The sequence below is a fragment of the Grammomys surdaster genome, unplaced genomic scaffold, assembly GCF_004785775.1.
Source record: "Grammomys surdaster isolate TR1022 unplaced genomic scaffold, NIH_TR_1.0 126131, whole genome shotgun sequence".
Lineage (NCBI taxonomy): Eukaryota > Metazoa > Chordata > Mammalia > Rodentia > Muridae > Grammomys > Grammomys surdaster.
Genome location: NW_021620939.1, coordinates 5748739 through 5762881, shown reverse-complemented (window position 1 = coordinate 5762881; position 14143 = coordinate 5748739). Strand labels below are relative to the sequence as shown.

The following is a 14143-nucleotide window of genomic DNA, read 5'->3' as shown; positions in this document are numbered from 1 at the left end:
GGCCGGGCCTCTGAAATAATTAGCAATTCTGCTCGACAAAACGCAAGCCCGATGGGATAATAAACTCCAACATCTGTCAGAAGAGCGAGCTCCTATGGAATTGCCAAGAGAAACATTTTTCTCCTCATTCAATTCACATTTAAATCGAAAACAACCCCTGCAAGTCTGCGCCAGGCCTGCGGCGCGGGGCTCCGGGAGCCCACAAGCTGTTCCTGGGCCTGCAAAGAGGCTTGGACGAGTGGCGATCACTCACTCAAATTAACAAATCATTTTATTTAGAAATGAAGAGAATTTGTAAGTGACGGATGGCCTCAGGGCCACTGAGGAGGAGAGAAAGCCAGCTATTGGTCCACCACACAAGGTAGGCAAGCTCTATGCCCCTCCTCAACAGAAAGGTCTTCTGGGTAGCATAGGGCATAGGAGCCAGCAGTCTCCACTTTCAGAACTGTAGTATGACAGACAAAATACGAAACATGTTGCCACTCTATGGGGGTACATGGAAGGCTAGTGGATGCCCTGGGTCCCCAGTTGAGGGTGTCTAGCCAGGGCTGACTCTGCCCCCCAAACAAGCTTCTCAGGTCTGCAATTCAACCTTTGGGCTGTAGGAGGTGCTATGCAGAGAGGCAGGAGCCTCTTCAAGGTTGGATTTGGATATGGAAAAGCATCGCCAATAGGATTATACTCCTGTTACAGGAGCGCCAGAGACTTGAGCCCCAGGCCCAGGGCTTCAGTTCTGCCATTTTTAAAATAAAGGGTATACACTTGGATTGTCAGGGGCCTTCCCATGAACAGGAACCTCTGAAAGCAGGCTACCAAATACCAAATAAGGACACATTGCTGGAAACAGGGCCCAGACCTTACTAGATCCTCCTTTGGGCTCTAAAACGGCTCCATCACACCTCCCCTCAGGGCTTGTGAAATGCCTGCATGCTAGCGAGCTCACAGGACTTAACTTTTCTGTTCTGCTATCTTTCCAACAGGCTCAACAGCCTTCTGTGGGAAGCAGGGGTATTTTTTTTTCCCTTTCAATCACAATCGTCTCAGGGCCCAGTAACTATTTCTTCTTAAATATACAAATGAATGGATGGGTAGAAAGGCCTTGGCTACCTAGACAGGCATGAGACGGGGGCATTGAATGTCTGTGTCTTGTGATACATTTTCATATCTTTATCCTTCTGCATGGACCATTCCTTCTGCCCAGAACACTGTTCCTCTCCATCTCATACCTGGGCCTCTTCAGCTCAGTCACCCTTGTTTTGCACCCTTGCTTGCTATGGCTACAGTTCACTCTGAACCAGTCCTCCCGACCCCCATCCCAGTGCTGGAGACTGAATACAGGACCTCATGCATACTACACAAGCCCTTTGCCACTGTGCTACAACTGCAGCCTCAGACCAGATTTTCTCAAGTCAGCTGGGACCTGGTTCCTCTTTGTCCTTCCTTAGGCCACGGTTGGGCCTCTTGAGATTGAGGGAGTGACCTATCTCTGAATGCTTCCTGGCCAGAAACGTCATGTGCTATTAAAACAAATCTGGAAACACCCCTGGAAGGTAGAGGGGCTTGGAGAGGATGAGAAGAAGATGGGGCTAAAGGGATGCACCACAGGAGGTAAGGTATCTAGGAAGGCAGAAGGGATGCCGGAGCCGGCAGTGGGGTCTGGAGGCTACTGGAAATGGCACCTATAGGCACTGGTTTTATCTATGTGTGTGTGGTGCCAAACCAGGTTCACCTGGGAACTTGTACAATGCCGGAGTGCTGCAGCAGGAACCGTGGAGGGGCTGGACAATGCTTTTGCTTGCCCCTCCCAGCTCTCTAGACTTTTCTAGCATGCTTTAAGAATGAATAAATGAGTGGAGCTTATCATAATGGGGTTTAGGGAAGACTGAAATCTGCTACAGGAGGAGGAAGAACACTGCTATCCTTGAATTAATGGGCCCTCACAGAAGAGCCAGAAGATGGCAGTTCTGCAAGAGGCAAGGCCGTATCTTCGCTCCCACTGGCCAGAAGAGGGACACACAGGCTCCTTTTTTATGACTCTAAATCCCTAGAACCACAGATTACCTGTAGAGCAAGCAGGTACTGCCTGGGGCTCAGCAGGGCTGGACAGCCCTCATGGGCACACAGTAGGTACTCACCAAGTCTTTAAGAGTGACCTTAGCCTTTTCAAAGAGGCTGCCAGGATTCCAATGCCTGGACTCAATCCCAAGTCTGACATTCAGGGCTCCAATATCTCTCTGTCATTTCACACTGTGCAGCCTCTACAATCCCTACTGTGTGCCCCTCCATACCCTTTCGGTTTGTTTTTTTTTCTGGTGTTTGTGTGTGTGGGTGTGAGGGCACAGCTGTCTTCTTCAACCCCTTCGTTGCCTTATTTTTTGAGATAAGATTTCTTATTGGACCTTGAGCCCACCAATTGGCTGCACTGCTTGGCCAGCAAGCTTCAGGGATCCTCCTATCTCCCCCTTCCTGCTGCTGGGATCCCAGGTGTGTGCCGCCTTGCTTGGCCTTTGACATGGGCGCCAGGGTCCTGAACACAGGTGCTCATGCTTGCACAGCAAGCATTTCACCAACTGAGCCGTCTCCCTAGCTCCTGTTCAGCTATTTATTAGTAAATAAATAGCTCAGGCTAGCCTCAGATTCATCATATAATTGTGGATGTCTTTGTGTGTGTGTGTGTGTGTGTGTGTGTGTGTGTGTGTGATGAGTACACTGTAGCTTCAGACAGCTACTGGAAGAGGACATCAGATCTCATTACAGATGGTTGTGAGCCACCATGTGGTTGCTGGGAATTGAACTCAGGATCTCTGAAAGGGCAGTCAGTGCTCTTAACCACTGAGCCATCTCTCCAGACCTGACTCTGAACTTCTGTTTTGCTTCAACGCTTCAAGTTCTGGTATTGCAGGCATTTGCTGCCATGCTTGCTTTCTGCCTTTCCTAAATGACCCCCAGGTTTCTTTAACTCCCTATTACTGTGGAGATATCGCCTTTAGCATTCACTCACAGGCTAGCTGGGGTACTCTCAGGGATCTGCTAAGCAGGAGGCACGCAGTGTGTCTCAGGAGGGATGTCGAGGGCAGCATAGAAGGCAAGTGAGTGTTCACGAGCACGTGTGTGTGTGTGTGTGATAGTCTAGCTCCACAGGGCTGACACCTTCATCTCAGCTACAGGGCTGACACCTTCATCTCAGCTACCTTCTCTGGGACCTCCTGGCTGTGACTATTGCCATTGCTTCAGATGGGAGTAAGAGAGGGAGGTGGGGGAGCGGGGTCCCCTAAAGTCATTCGATCCTTTGGTAATACCTCTGTTCCTCTCGTGGCTGGGGCCTGTCTGGCTTGAATTTGGAGTTTCTAGGCATCTAGGGACTTACATGGGAGGCCCTCTCCCTTGAAGGCAAAGAGATAAATAACCCATTGGGAACATCTCAGGGTGATAGTTGAATATCCCTGGGTACAACTGTGGGTTTATGACCCACTCACACTGTGGAGGAATGCGGAGGTGGAGACTCAGTCCCATTTCCTGGGCTAGGAGGAGCTTTTGGGAGAGGGTGTCTACTAAATTCTCTAGAGATGGGGACAAGGAACCACTTAGGGTTCAGCAAGTACAAACATGGTTTGACCAAAGGATGAGCTTCTAAACAATTCTAATTGTGAAGCAGGGACCTGGAGACATGGTGGCATGTCCCTCTAGAGTCAGCATAGACTAACAGGTCACTTGCCTGGAGGAAGAGCTGGACTAGCCCCCTCTAGTCTTGTGATTAAAGATTCTGTTTTGGTTCCCTGATGTCACGAACATGAATCTTCGGCATCCCCGGGGCCTTGATCTTGTGAGCCAAGATCTGACAACGTGCCCCTGAGCTCTAACTTGGGAATTTGACATGTGATGCTTTGGTGACCTCATTGGTAACCTTGAGACTCCTGGTATCAGCCCTGGGCTGTAACTTGCTTGGTGGGTACTCCCTTAGTTTGCAACCCATGGACTCACATATGACCCTGAGGCCACCACAGCTAACAGCACCTTCACGGAGAAGCAGGAGGCCGCTTTACTCAGGGAAGTCCTGGCCTGTTTAATGGGCACATGCTGTGCCACTGCATGATTATGCAGGATGGAGTGGTGGCACACACAAGTCCCCCAGAAGCATTGAACATGACTAGAAAGTATTCCCCTGGCAGAGTTGAGAAGCTATGGCGATGGGCGGGGCAGCTTCCTTGGGGCTAGAGCCTGGTTCCCAGGATCCACCACTAGAGACCCAGACAGTCCCGACCTCCACTCCTTGCCTTCCCATCCTGTCTTCTAAGAGGAAAATCACGGGGAAGTAAACCTTGAAGGGAGAAAAGAGAATGTTTTTAATTAAAAGTTTAAAAGGATTCACATCCCGAGGGAATCACAGCAAGAAAAGGCGGGGAGACAAGGGGGGGGGGGCAGGGAGCAGAAAAGTAGGCCATGCCAGCTAAGGCTCCAACCAGTTCTTCCAGTTGCCTTGTGCACTGCACAGCATCAGTGGACTTGGGCCCTGTGCAGCACAGCCTCAGTAGGGGAATGGGTACACAGGGCTCTCAGCTCTGGTGGCTGGCCTGAGACAGTTCTGATTAAAAGCTCAAAGCTGGGCATGATGGCACATTAACACAACTAACACTCAGGAGGCTGAAGCAGAGAGATCACCAACTGGAGGCCAGCCTGGGTTACCTAGGATCACCAACTGGAGGCCAGCCTGGGTTACCTAGGATCACCAACTGGAGGCCAGCCTGGGTTACCTAGGAAGCCCCTGTTTTAAAACAGTATCAACGCAAAATCAACCAACAACCAATCAGCTTAAACTGAGGTCTTAAACTGTTCCCTCTGTCTAGCCCTAGACATTTCTGATCCCAGGACAATGAGGCTGGTCTGGAGATGTCCTGTTTGGCTAAGGGCCTAGGCACAGATAACCCCCTGTGGAGTTCTATGTCTCCTGACCATAGTGGATGGCTCCAGGCCTCCCCTGCCTGAGGGCTCATCCATCACCTCTGCCTACTTCCGTCCACCTTGTCTACCACACCCTTATCCATCACATGCTGCATCCTGGGTGAACACCACCATGTATTTTACTAGTCTGAGTCCTGCAAGTTGGGTGGTGCCTGGGTGGGAAGGGACTTGGTGAGGTCTGTGTGGTCCCTTTTTCCTGGCATGAGATGAACTCTGACATCTTCAGGCCCAGTCCACTGACTTCTGTTTACTTAGCAGGCTGGGGGTCACTGCTTTGGGGGGAGCAAAGCTAACCTATGAGATGTCCCCACACCCAGAAATCTCTCTCTACTCTAACCCTTTTCACCCTTTCCTGAAAGAGAAAAAGGTGAACGGAAAATATGACAGATGTAACAGTTTGTGAAATGAACTAATTACATGGTTGTCATACAGAGAGATGAGATTAGCAGAGGAAGCTTGGATAGAGGGAAGCCCAGGTGTGCAGGTCAGTGGTAGAAAAAGGTCAGTGTCATCGGGACATTGTGGAACTTGGTGTTCCTGCCTGAGGCTCAGAGAACGGGGGCAGTGGTCCCCTGAATTAGACCATAGTCACAGATCTGGGGTGTCACTACGGTCCATAGATGTGGCTTACCTCCTGGCTCCAACTCTCTCAAGTGGCTAGGATCCTGGAGCCTATCTAAAAACTGGCTAGAAGCAGAACCCTGAGGTCCTCAGCTCTAGGAGCCAGCAGGGCTGCCAGCCCTGTGAACTGCAGGCAAGATTGTGTGCATTCACTGAAAGTTACGCAAGACACTGGGATTTGAGAGACTCTATGCTCTCACCACCCCTTGCCCATGACTGCTACACCCCATAAGCACCAGGCTTGCCTCTTGGGGAGGAGGCCAGCGAGTATTTGAGGAAGGTAGTTAGGAGAAAGGCAGCAAGTGGCCACTTTCTGACAAAGCCTTTGGGTTTTTGGGGGTTTGGTGTCACCATGTAGCCTACCCTTGTCTGATATCTCCAACTTTTTATATGTCAGCATCAGGAAGTGTCCCGGACTCCTATCTCCCTACCCTACTGCAGCCAATCCACCGTGCTGCCCCACTTGATTCTAAGATGCTTCCACTCTTCCACATAAGGCTGTAGGCCTTTTATCCCTCTCTTGACACCTGTGATGGTCTTTCCTTTCCCTTGAGTTCCCTCACTCCCTGTGAGTCCCTCACTTCTTGTGTTTCAGACTAACTACCCACTTACTTCAGGCCTCAGGCACCTCACTCTGCTCATCTCTTCCAATGAAGCCATCCTGGACTCAGCTGGGTCGTCTACCACTCTGAGGCGCTTTCCTGTTTCAGCACCCTTTCCCCTGTTCTCTGAGGGGCAAATGTAATACCCCAAGTTAACCTATAAGCCCCATCTGCCCAAGGACCAGGTAACCTCCTGGGATGCTGGGAGTTGTAGGTTTTTTTTTTTTTTTTGGAACATAACAGCAGCTTCCTAAGAAAGTACAATGGCCTATGGGTTTGCGTTTATAACCTCTGCAGCACGTGTCTTGGGGCCACTCAGCTGGGAAATTCCAGGGAGTGGTCCTGACCAAAGTCCATCTCTTGGTCAATATTTAATACTTAATAAATCTTGTTTCAAATCTGGCTCAGAAAGGTGGAATTTTTTTCTCTGATGAATCCCAGGATTAATATTTGGAGGTCCCACAAACCGCTTTCTTTTATCTAGCTTTGGGCTCAGTATCACCTTTCTGTGCTGCCAAGCAACTGCGATGCCTTTACAAAGAATCTCAAAGTGAAGTGAGGAGACCTTCCTCATCAGGCCCCCAAATGCAAGTTCAGAAAAGCCCAAGTCTCTCCCTCCAGGCATCTCCACAGGCACAATTCTGTGGAGTCTCAATCAGAGGGGATCAGTCAGAAAACCCACCTGGTGGGCTCTTCACACCCATCTCACAGATAAGGAAACCAAGCAGAGAATGGAATCAATCAGCAGAATTCCCTGACGCTGATATGGATGGGATGCTGATGTGACCTCACCTGCCTGTCACCCAGGTACCTGGTCCTGCCCCAGAGGGCTGTTCCCAGCAAGCCATCTCCAAGACACTTCTGGAAAACCTATTTCTTCATGACTCTCTGGTCTTCTGTTTCTGAAACAAGCCTGGGCACTCTCCCTGGGGCAGTGGCTCATTCTCACTGGGCTAGGTTTATACAGTTCCTGTATGGACATCAGCCTCCTTGGCTCATGGCCTCCTGGAGTCCTGGAGTCTCTGCCCCTCATCTTGTTTCTGCCTTACTACCTGTCTGTTCTTCTGGTCACTTGCCTGCTGCTTAGGCGTCTTTTAGGCTGCTGGACCTGGTGACTGGGGGCACACTCAGGAGGAAGGAAAGGTCTTGAGGTTATGGAGGTCAGTGGGACCCTGCACAAAGGGCTGGGGAACCCTGTACTTAGCTTCACAGCCTTGAAGACGACATATGCCTAGAAGTCCCAGGTTGTGTACAGGGAAGCTTGCCTTCCCTGGCTCCAGGTCTCCACCTCATTATACTTAGCGTTCCTGTGGACCTGCATGGGTTGTATGTGAGAATGGAGACATCCATTAGCTCACTGACCCTGATCCTGTCAGGTAAAGGCCAGAGCCCTGTCCCTGGGCAGTGGGAAGATGCAGCCTCATGTCTTCAGCTATCTCCATAGCTGGACTCCAGCTGGTGTTGACACAGCAAACACAGGGCTACTCCCATCCTCTGAGAAACAGAGTGAGGAAACACAAGGAGGCTGCTACAAAGGGCCAGTGGCTGTAACCAGCCTCCCAAACACCACTCCCGAGGTCTGTGCCAGGAGGGAAGCACTGTGGAGCCCGGACATTGGGAGCCATGGAGATGCAAGTTGGAAATAGGGGTTCCTTGTCAAGGCCCCAGAAGAGTGAGAGCGGACTGGGTGGGGCTGAAGGTCGACTTCTGGTCCCTGAACTTCTGTGTTCCTTTCTCCCTCTCCTTCCTTCTCCCCTGGCTAAATCTTCCTCTTCCTGGGTCCCTTAGGCTTAGCCCCACGTTCCATACTTCATGATACAGATCACAACACTGTCACTGTCAGTAGACTGTACTCCGGTGTCCCTGGTGACTTAGGACTGGGCCTGCAACAGGGCAAGTCCTCAGTACTCATTAAACAGAAGCTGAACAAGGCGCCTGCAACACCGGGTATCCAGTGACTTGATGCCACAGTCCCCTGTCCTTCTCACTGCCCCTGTGTCTACCACCCCCAGGGCAGTGACACCAACTTTAGTGCCAGCACTTTCTCCCAAGGGCAGCCACTGTCACTAGGGAGGGGCTAGCTATTGCACAGCTTGAAGCTTAGAAAACAGGGTGAGGCTGCTCCCAGAGCATGCTGAGAAAGCAGACCATGCTCAAGGATGTACATGAATCACACCAGACATTAGACAGTGAGTCCTGTTCCTAGCTTCACTTCTGCCACATTGCCGTTTCCCTGCAGTGGAAACTGAGGCACAGGCTCATCCTCCTTATTGGGCCAGTGCTGGACTAGGCATTGCTGGGATATTCCTTCTTTTTGCCTTTAACAATTCCACCTGTCCTCTAAGGCTTAGTTTAAATTGCCACCTTCTCCAGGCTGTCCTCTTAGACTTCTCAGGCCCATGGTAGCAAATCTGCACACTAACACCCCAAAGGTTACTGTCTATCTCCTTGAAATCTGGGGCCCAGAGGGCCAGGATCAGCCTGGCTGGCATAATGCTACCCTCCCCAGCCCTCACACACAATGATTTCAGAACAAAGGGCCACATGCTATTAAAAATCAATTAAATTTCTCAGTTCTGTGATCCTAAATTAGTCTGGTTTGTCCCTGTGGCACCTGTAGGTCCTTTCCCTCTACCTCCTAGGATCTGTCCGTTTGCCAGCTAGGACTCCCTACCCCCATCAGTCCCAGAGGAGTGGGCCCCATAGATAGGAGTCTCCCCCAAGCTTAGGCCTTGTCTGAGGAGTGGAATAGAGTGTCCGGTGTCATTTCCTCCATTTTGCTCTGTCCCCGAGTCAAGGCAATGTTGTTTCCAGACATCCCATACATACAAGCCATCAGCCACTTTCTGATAACCCTTTGCCAGGAGAACTCAGCTACAGGGTGTGTGCGTTTCACCTTTTAGACCTTAGAGGTGCACCCCAACCATCAACCCCTTCCTTTGATTGGCAGACGCTGAAGAATGGCAGTGGCTCTCGTCTCTGCAAGTTCCAGGTAAGCAGAGTGCTGCACAAAGGCCACTTGAGTCCTGAGGGGACCAGATCCAAACAGACAACCTGGCATTTCCGGAGGCCCGATAGGTCTGAGTTAGTTGGGTAGGTAAAGGCCAAGGAATGAAGAAACCCTGGAGTAGCCTTGGCTAGGCTCCAGTCATACTCTACCTGCACGGGCCTTCTAACAGCCCTGGGGAGACAAGCTCTTGGCCACACCAGGGTAGCATGGAGTCTTGAAGGATCTCAGGATCTCCTGGCCATTCAACCTGGATGTAAGTAGGGAGGAGGGCTCCACTCTCACATCCACTGGGAATGTCTTTCTCTTGCTCATGCTGACTGACTCTAAGGACAAGATGCTTGGGTGTGTGTGGAGTGGCCATCAGCTTCTACACACATTGAGGTCACCTCCTCTGAGGGCCCTTCTCTGACCTCCATCCCTAAATGGTGGTTTAGAAGAAACCTCACTGCTACCTGGGCTCCTGCTAGCACCATTCCTGCCCCACCCTTCTCCCTTCCAGCCACGCACGTGACAGGCATTCCAGAGATGCCCATTTACTAATCCAGTCCTTCCCTGTCCCCAGGGGCCCCCATCCGGCTCCTCTGGGTGGCACCTTGCCAGGAAGCAGCACTGTTTGGGTGAGGGGAGAATAATCAGCTGTAAACGCCGCAATCAGGGAGAAAAGGCTGCTCAGGCCCTTGGCGCCCACGCGTGCGCCTAATTGGCTCCACGTGTCTGCAGCTCCTTTCAAGAGCGGGAAAGTGGAAGGGTCAAGATCTCTTAATGTTCATAATGGAAGGGGGGCAGAAGCCACTGCCAGCCCCACATAAACACCTTTTAATTGCTGGGAGAAGGGTGGGCGGAGGCAGCGGGTGCTACAGACTCCCTTGCCTGTCAGCCCGCCATTACTGTGCCTGTTTCAGCTTCCCGAAACTGGAAGTCCAACCCCAGAAGCTGTGCCTCAGCAGAACCCAGGAACACACATCTGTTCCACAAATGTTTGCAAAGCTCCTACTAGAGGCTAGGCCTTGGTGGATGACTCTTGGCCTGGATTTCCCAGGACCAACCTATTTGTTGAACCTTCATCAAGGAATGCACCACTGGATCCAGCTGAACTGGCCTCTAGCTGCCTCAGTACCCAAGCATCATCCCCTTGCTGCCTTTTCCAGGCAGTCTTCTCTATTGCCTCTTTAGAAGAAAGGAAATCTTGCTGAAGCTGCCCTATGGCACCTGCACATCTTTCAGGTCCCCGCTGCCCCTGTCTGTGGGACTTCTGTTCATCACTGTCACATCGCTTGTGCCATCTGACCATGAAACAGCAGACTATACTTGGAGACACAACTGTTAGAGTGGTGAGCTATTGGCATCTAGTGGGTAGAGGGCAAGGATGCTACCAAACACCCCCCAGGGCTCGGACCAGGCCCCGCAGCAAGGACTGACACAGTTTAAGATGCCTCTGGTGCTGGGGGGCTCTGCTTTAGGCAAAGCTTTAGAAAGGAAGTGGCAACTGAGTCAAAACCGGGCAGAACCTTCTCTTCCCGACAGAGAGAGTAACCTGTCCCTGAGTCCTTGGCCTTTACCTCCTGCCTTTGAACACCCAGCTCAGAGCTCCATTCCTGTACAGACTCGGCCACACTGCCAACATGCGTCAGCTTAATTGGGTTAAGTGGCCATTAGCGGCAAAAGCAGGGCGACTGCGCACAGAAGGGTTTTTAATTTTACTCTTTAAATAACGCTAATTCTCCAGAGGCCAGTGATGGCGGGGGTGCTGCCCACTGGAACCCTCAGATCCAAGGGCTGCACTTCCCTTTGTCCCACCCTTGTGAGCCTTGTAGGGGACTTTGAGAGGAACACTCTTTGTCTAAGAAAGCGAGGGGGATGGAGATTTGTCCAGGGTCAGTAGGTCATCACAAGTCAAGGCCTTGTCAGAGGAAGCCAATGCCTCCTCTTCTTCCATATTCCTGGTCTTCTGTAGATGGCTAAAGCTACATGGTCATAAAATGGTGGCACGGATGAAGGAACTGCCAGTTTCTATGGCCTGAGTTTCAAGGGTCAGGAGTCCCAGCAAGGTCCCTGCCCCAGCTTGTCTGAGTTGGAAGGTAAAGGCAAAAGACTTCCTGGAGCAGGCTGCCAGTTTCGAACTCTGGTGTGCACAGTAACACCTTTGACCTAGGTGCCATGGCCCGAGTGCCCTGGCCCTGGCCTTTCCTCCCATTCTCTGAGAATCAGTGAGCCACAGTCCCTTAGCTTTGTCTACGGGCTTGTCTCTCACTTCATCCAAACCCTCTCCTCTGAGGGTTTGCCACATAGCAAAGGTGCCAGGAGTGGGTGGTAAGTAACATAGCACTCAAGAACAGGCGGTGTCCTTTGTGAACAACAGCCCCTGGGAAACCAGAGTTGGGAAACCAGAGGTCCTGGGCAGGGAGGGGCCTCAAGCTCTTACAAGCCCTTGGTTTAATTTATGTTTCTGAGACATGGCCTCTTGATGTTGACAAGTGGTTCTGTACTCTGGGACTCAAGCGATCCTCTTACCGTAGCCTCCTGAGCAGCACGCACAACTGGCACAGAGAAGGGAGCTGGGGCCTGAGATGGAAAGGTGTGAGCACACGAGGGCAGGAACATGTCCTTTCCTACCGCGCCTTCAGCATCAGCACAGAGATTACCATATAATTGGCCACAGGTAACCGTTGATGACAATATTGGGCGGAGGAGGGCGGGGGACACTAATAAATAAATGACCTTTCCAAGAAAGAGGCTGTGTGCCAAGCCCTCAGTTGAGAGGATGGGGACCTAATAATTATACTTCAACTCTGCCCAAGTTCTTGTGGCATGTCATTGGAATTCAGGCACCTTCTTGTGCCTTCTGGGACCTAAGACCCTAGAAAGCCCCAACGCAAAGGCCTCATCTCCTTGGTCTTTAAAGTTAAAAGTTTCAAGACAGGGTTTCCAAAGCAGAAAGATTAGCATTGTTCCTGAACCTGGGAACACTTCTCACCTGTGTTTGTTCGTAAGGCTCTGATTTGGCCTGTTTCTAGCTGACTTTTGACTTCAGGTTGAGAGACATTTGCTCGATGCTGATTGGAAAATACTTGTGGCTAGCATTGCTCAGTTCTCTCTTTGCAAGCCCCAAATTAAGATTCAAGACTGGATCAAGGGATTTTTAAATTGGATTACTGGATGGGGTCCAGGAAGGGAGGAACAATGGAATAGGGGATGAGGGTCAAGACCCCCCAAACTCCTCCCCTCATTTGCGCTCAGGCTGCATACAAATGTGAGAAAGAAGAAAAGGATCAGAACTTGATTAAAAGCAAATTTAAAACATAATCAAGTTCAAAGCTGGCTTTGAACAATTAGAACCAAGGGAATAGGCAGTCCTTCTGTCCTCTGGGGAGACACGGAAGCCTGGAATCAGGCTGTAGCAGGAAGACACTGGCCCAGACAGGGCTGGGACAGCCAGGGTGGTAGCCTTAGTGCAGGCCTCAGGAATGTGGGGGAGCCACGGGCCGGGATCCGAGTCAGGAAGACCTGTGTTCAAATTCTGGTTCTCTTGCATCCTGTCCTGACACGTGACCTCTGCAAGCCTCATGTCCCCTTCTCTAAGATGGAGAAGCATAGACTTCCTACGGGAGGTGTCATGACAATGGCTTATGATAGGCTGACCAAGTGGTGGGTGCCTGTGTCCATCATGCTTCTGTTAAAAATCATTTTGTATTTGTCATTGAGTATGTACCATGGGCTGGTGCTGCGGACTTGGAGGAGAGGAAGCATGTATCTGTCCTGTCTCTCAGCCAGGGATGAGTATGTGGGGTACAGGCTGAGAGCTGGACCAAGACTCCAGGTCCCTGGCCATCCCTTCTGTTGTTAGAGTTGACTGTTCCTGTAGTACTGGGGACAGGGAAGGACTCTAATTGAGCAGGCAAGCCAGATATGGTAGTATATGCTAGTAATCTCAGCCCATGAAGCACGAGCAGGAAGATTGGGAGTTTGGGGCTAGTCTGGGCTACATACTAAAAACTTATTTAAAATAGAAGTTTGAATAAGGCAACCGTGTTCCATAACTTGGAGAGGGGCAGGAAACCTAGGAAGCAGTGTGCAAACTCAGGGGCTGGAATGAGTAAGGGGTAAGGAGACAGAACAAGATGAAAGGGGTCACATTTCAGAGAGGCAGTGGGATGGTTATGGTGTGCTAGCTGGGTAGACTTGACATGGCTTGACACTCGTAGGTAGAGACCTTTGACCCCTTCTGTGACAGCCTGTATTCCAACTGACTCCCCATATCTGTGACCAAGAGATCCCCCAAATCAGATGAGGCTTTCTAGGCACAGCTATAGGTTTGCTGGGTTCATAATCATAGGGAGATCCTTAGAAACCATTTCCCCTAGAGTCAGAGGCTAGCCTCACTACTCTCTTCCATGCACATAGGTCCCTTAAGACAAAGGAACTGTGAGGGACAGCAGGGTCCAGCTACTGGAAAAGGAGACTCATTCTCTATTGGGTCTAGATATGGAGGATCTAGGTTAGCTGTCTTGACTTGACCCTGGCCATAGTTGTGGATGGATGTACTCATTTTTTAAAAATTGCTTTATTGAGATTTAATTGACAGCAAATCCAGTCACATTAAACACGCCTTTCAGTGGTTCTTAGTATAATTAGAGTCATGCAACTACCACCATAATCTAAATTTAGAAACTTTCATTACCATCAAAAGAAACCCTGTATTCACCAGCCCTATCCCCTCCCCACTAGCCTGTGGCAATCAGTAAGCTAGTTTTCCAGTTCTACGCCTTTGTTGGATATTTCATAGGAATGGGATCACACACATGGCCTTTGTCACTGGCTTCTTTCACTTGGTGAGATTCACTTGAGTTTATCCATGGTATAGGGCACAGTAAAACTTTTACTTCTTTCTTTCTTTCTTTCTTTCTTTCTTTCTTTCTTTCTTTCTTTCTTTCTTTCTTTTTTTCTTTCTTTC

At 50.5% G+C, this 14143-nt stretch overlaps 1 protein-coding gene across 6 annotated transcripts in view; it reads right to left on the bottom strand.

Annotated features, from left to right (window-relative positions):
• The window catches only part of Cacna2d2 (calcium voltage-gated channel auxiliary subunit alpha2delta 2), a 129593-nt gene that overhangs the window by 50178 nt on the left and 65272 nt on the right, over positions 1-14143 (bottom strand). The window lies entirely within an intron of this gene.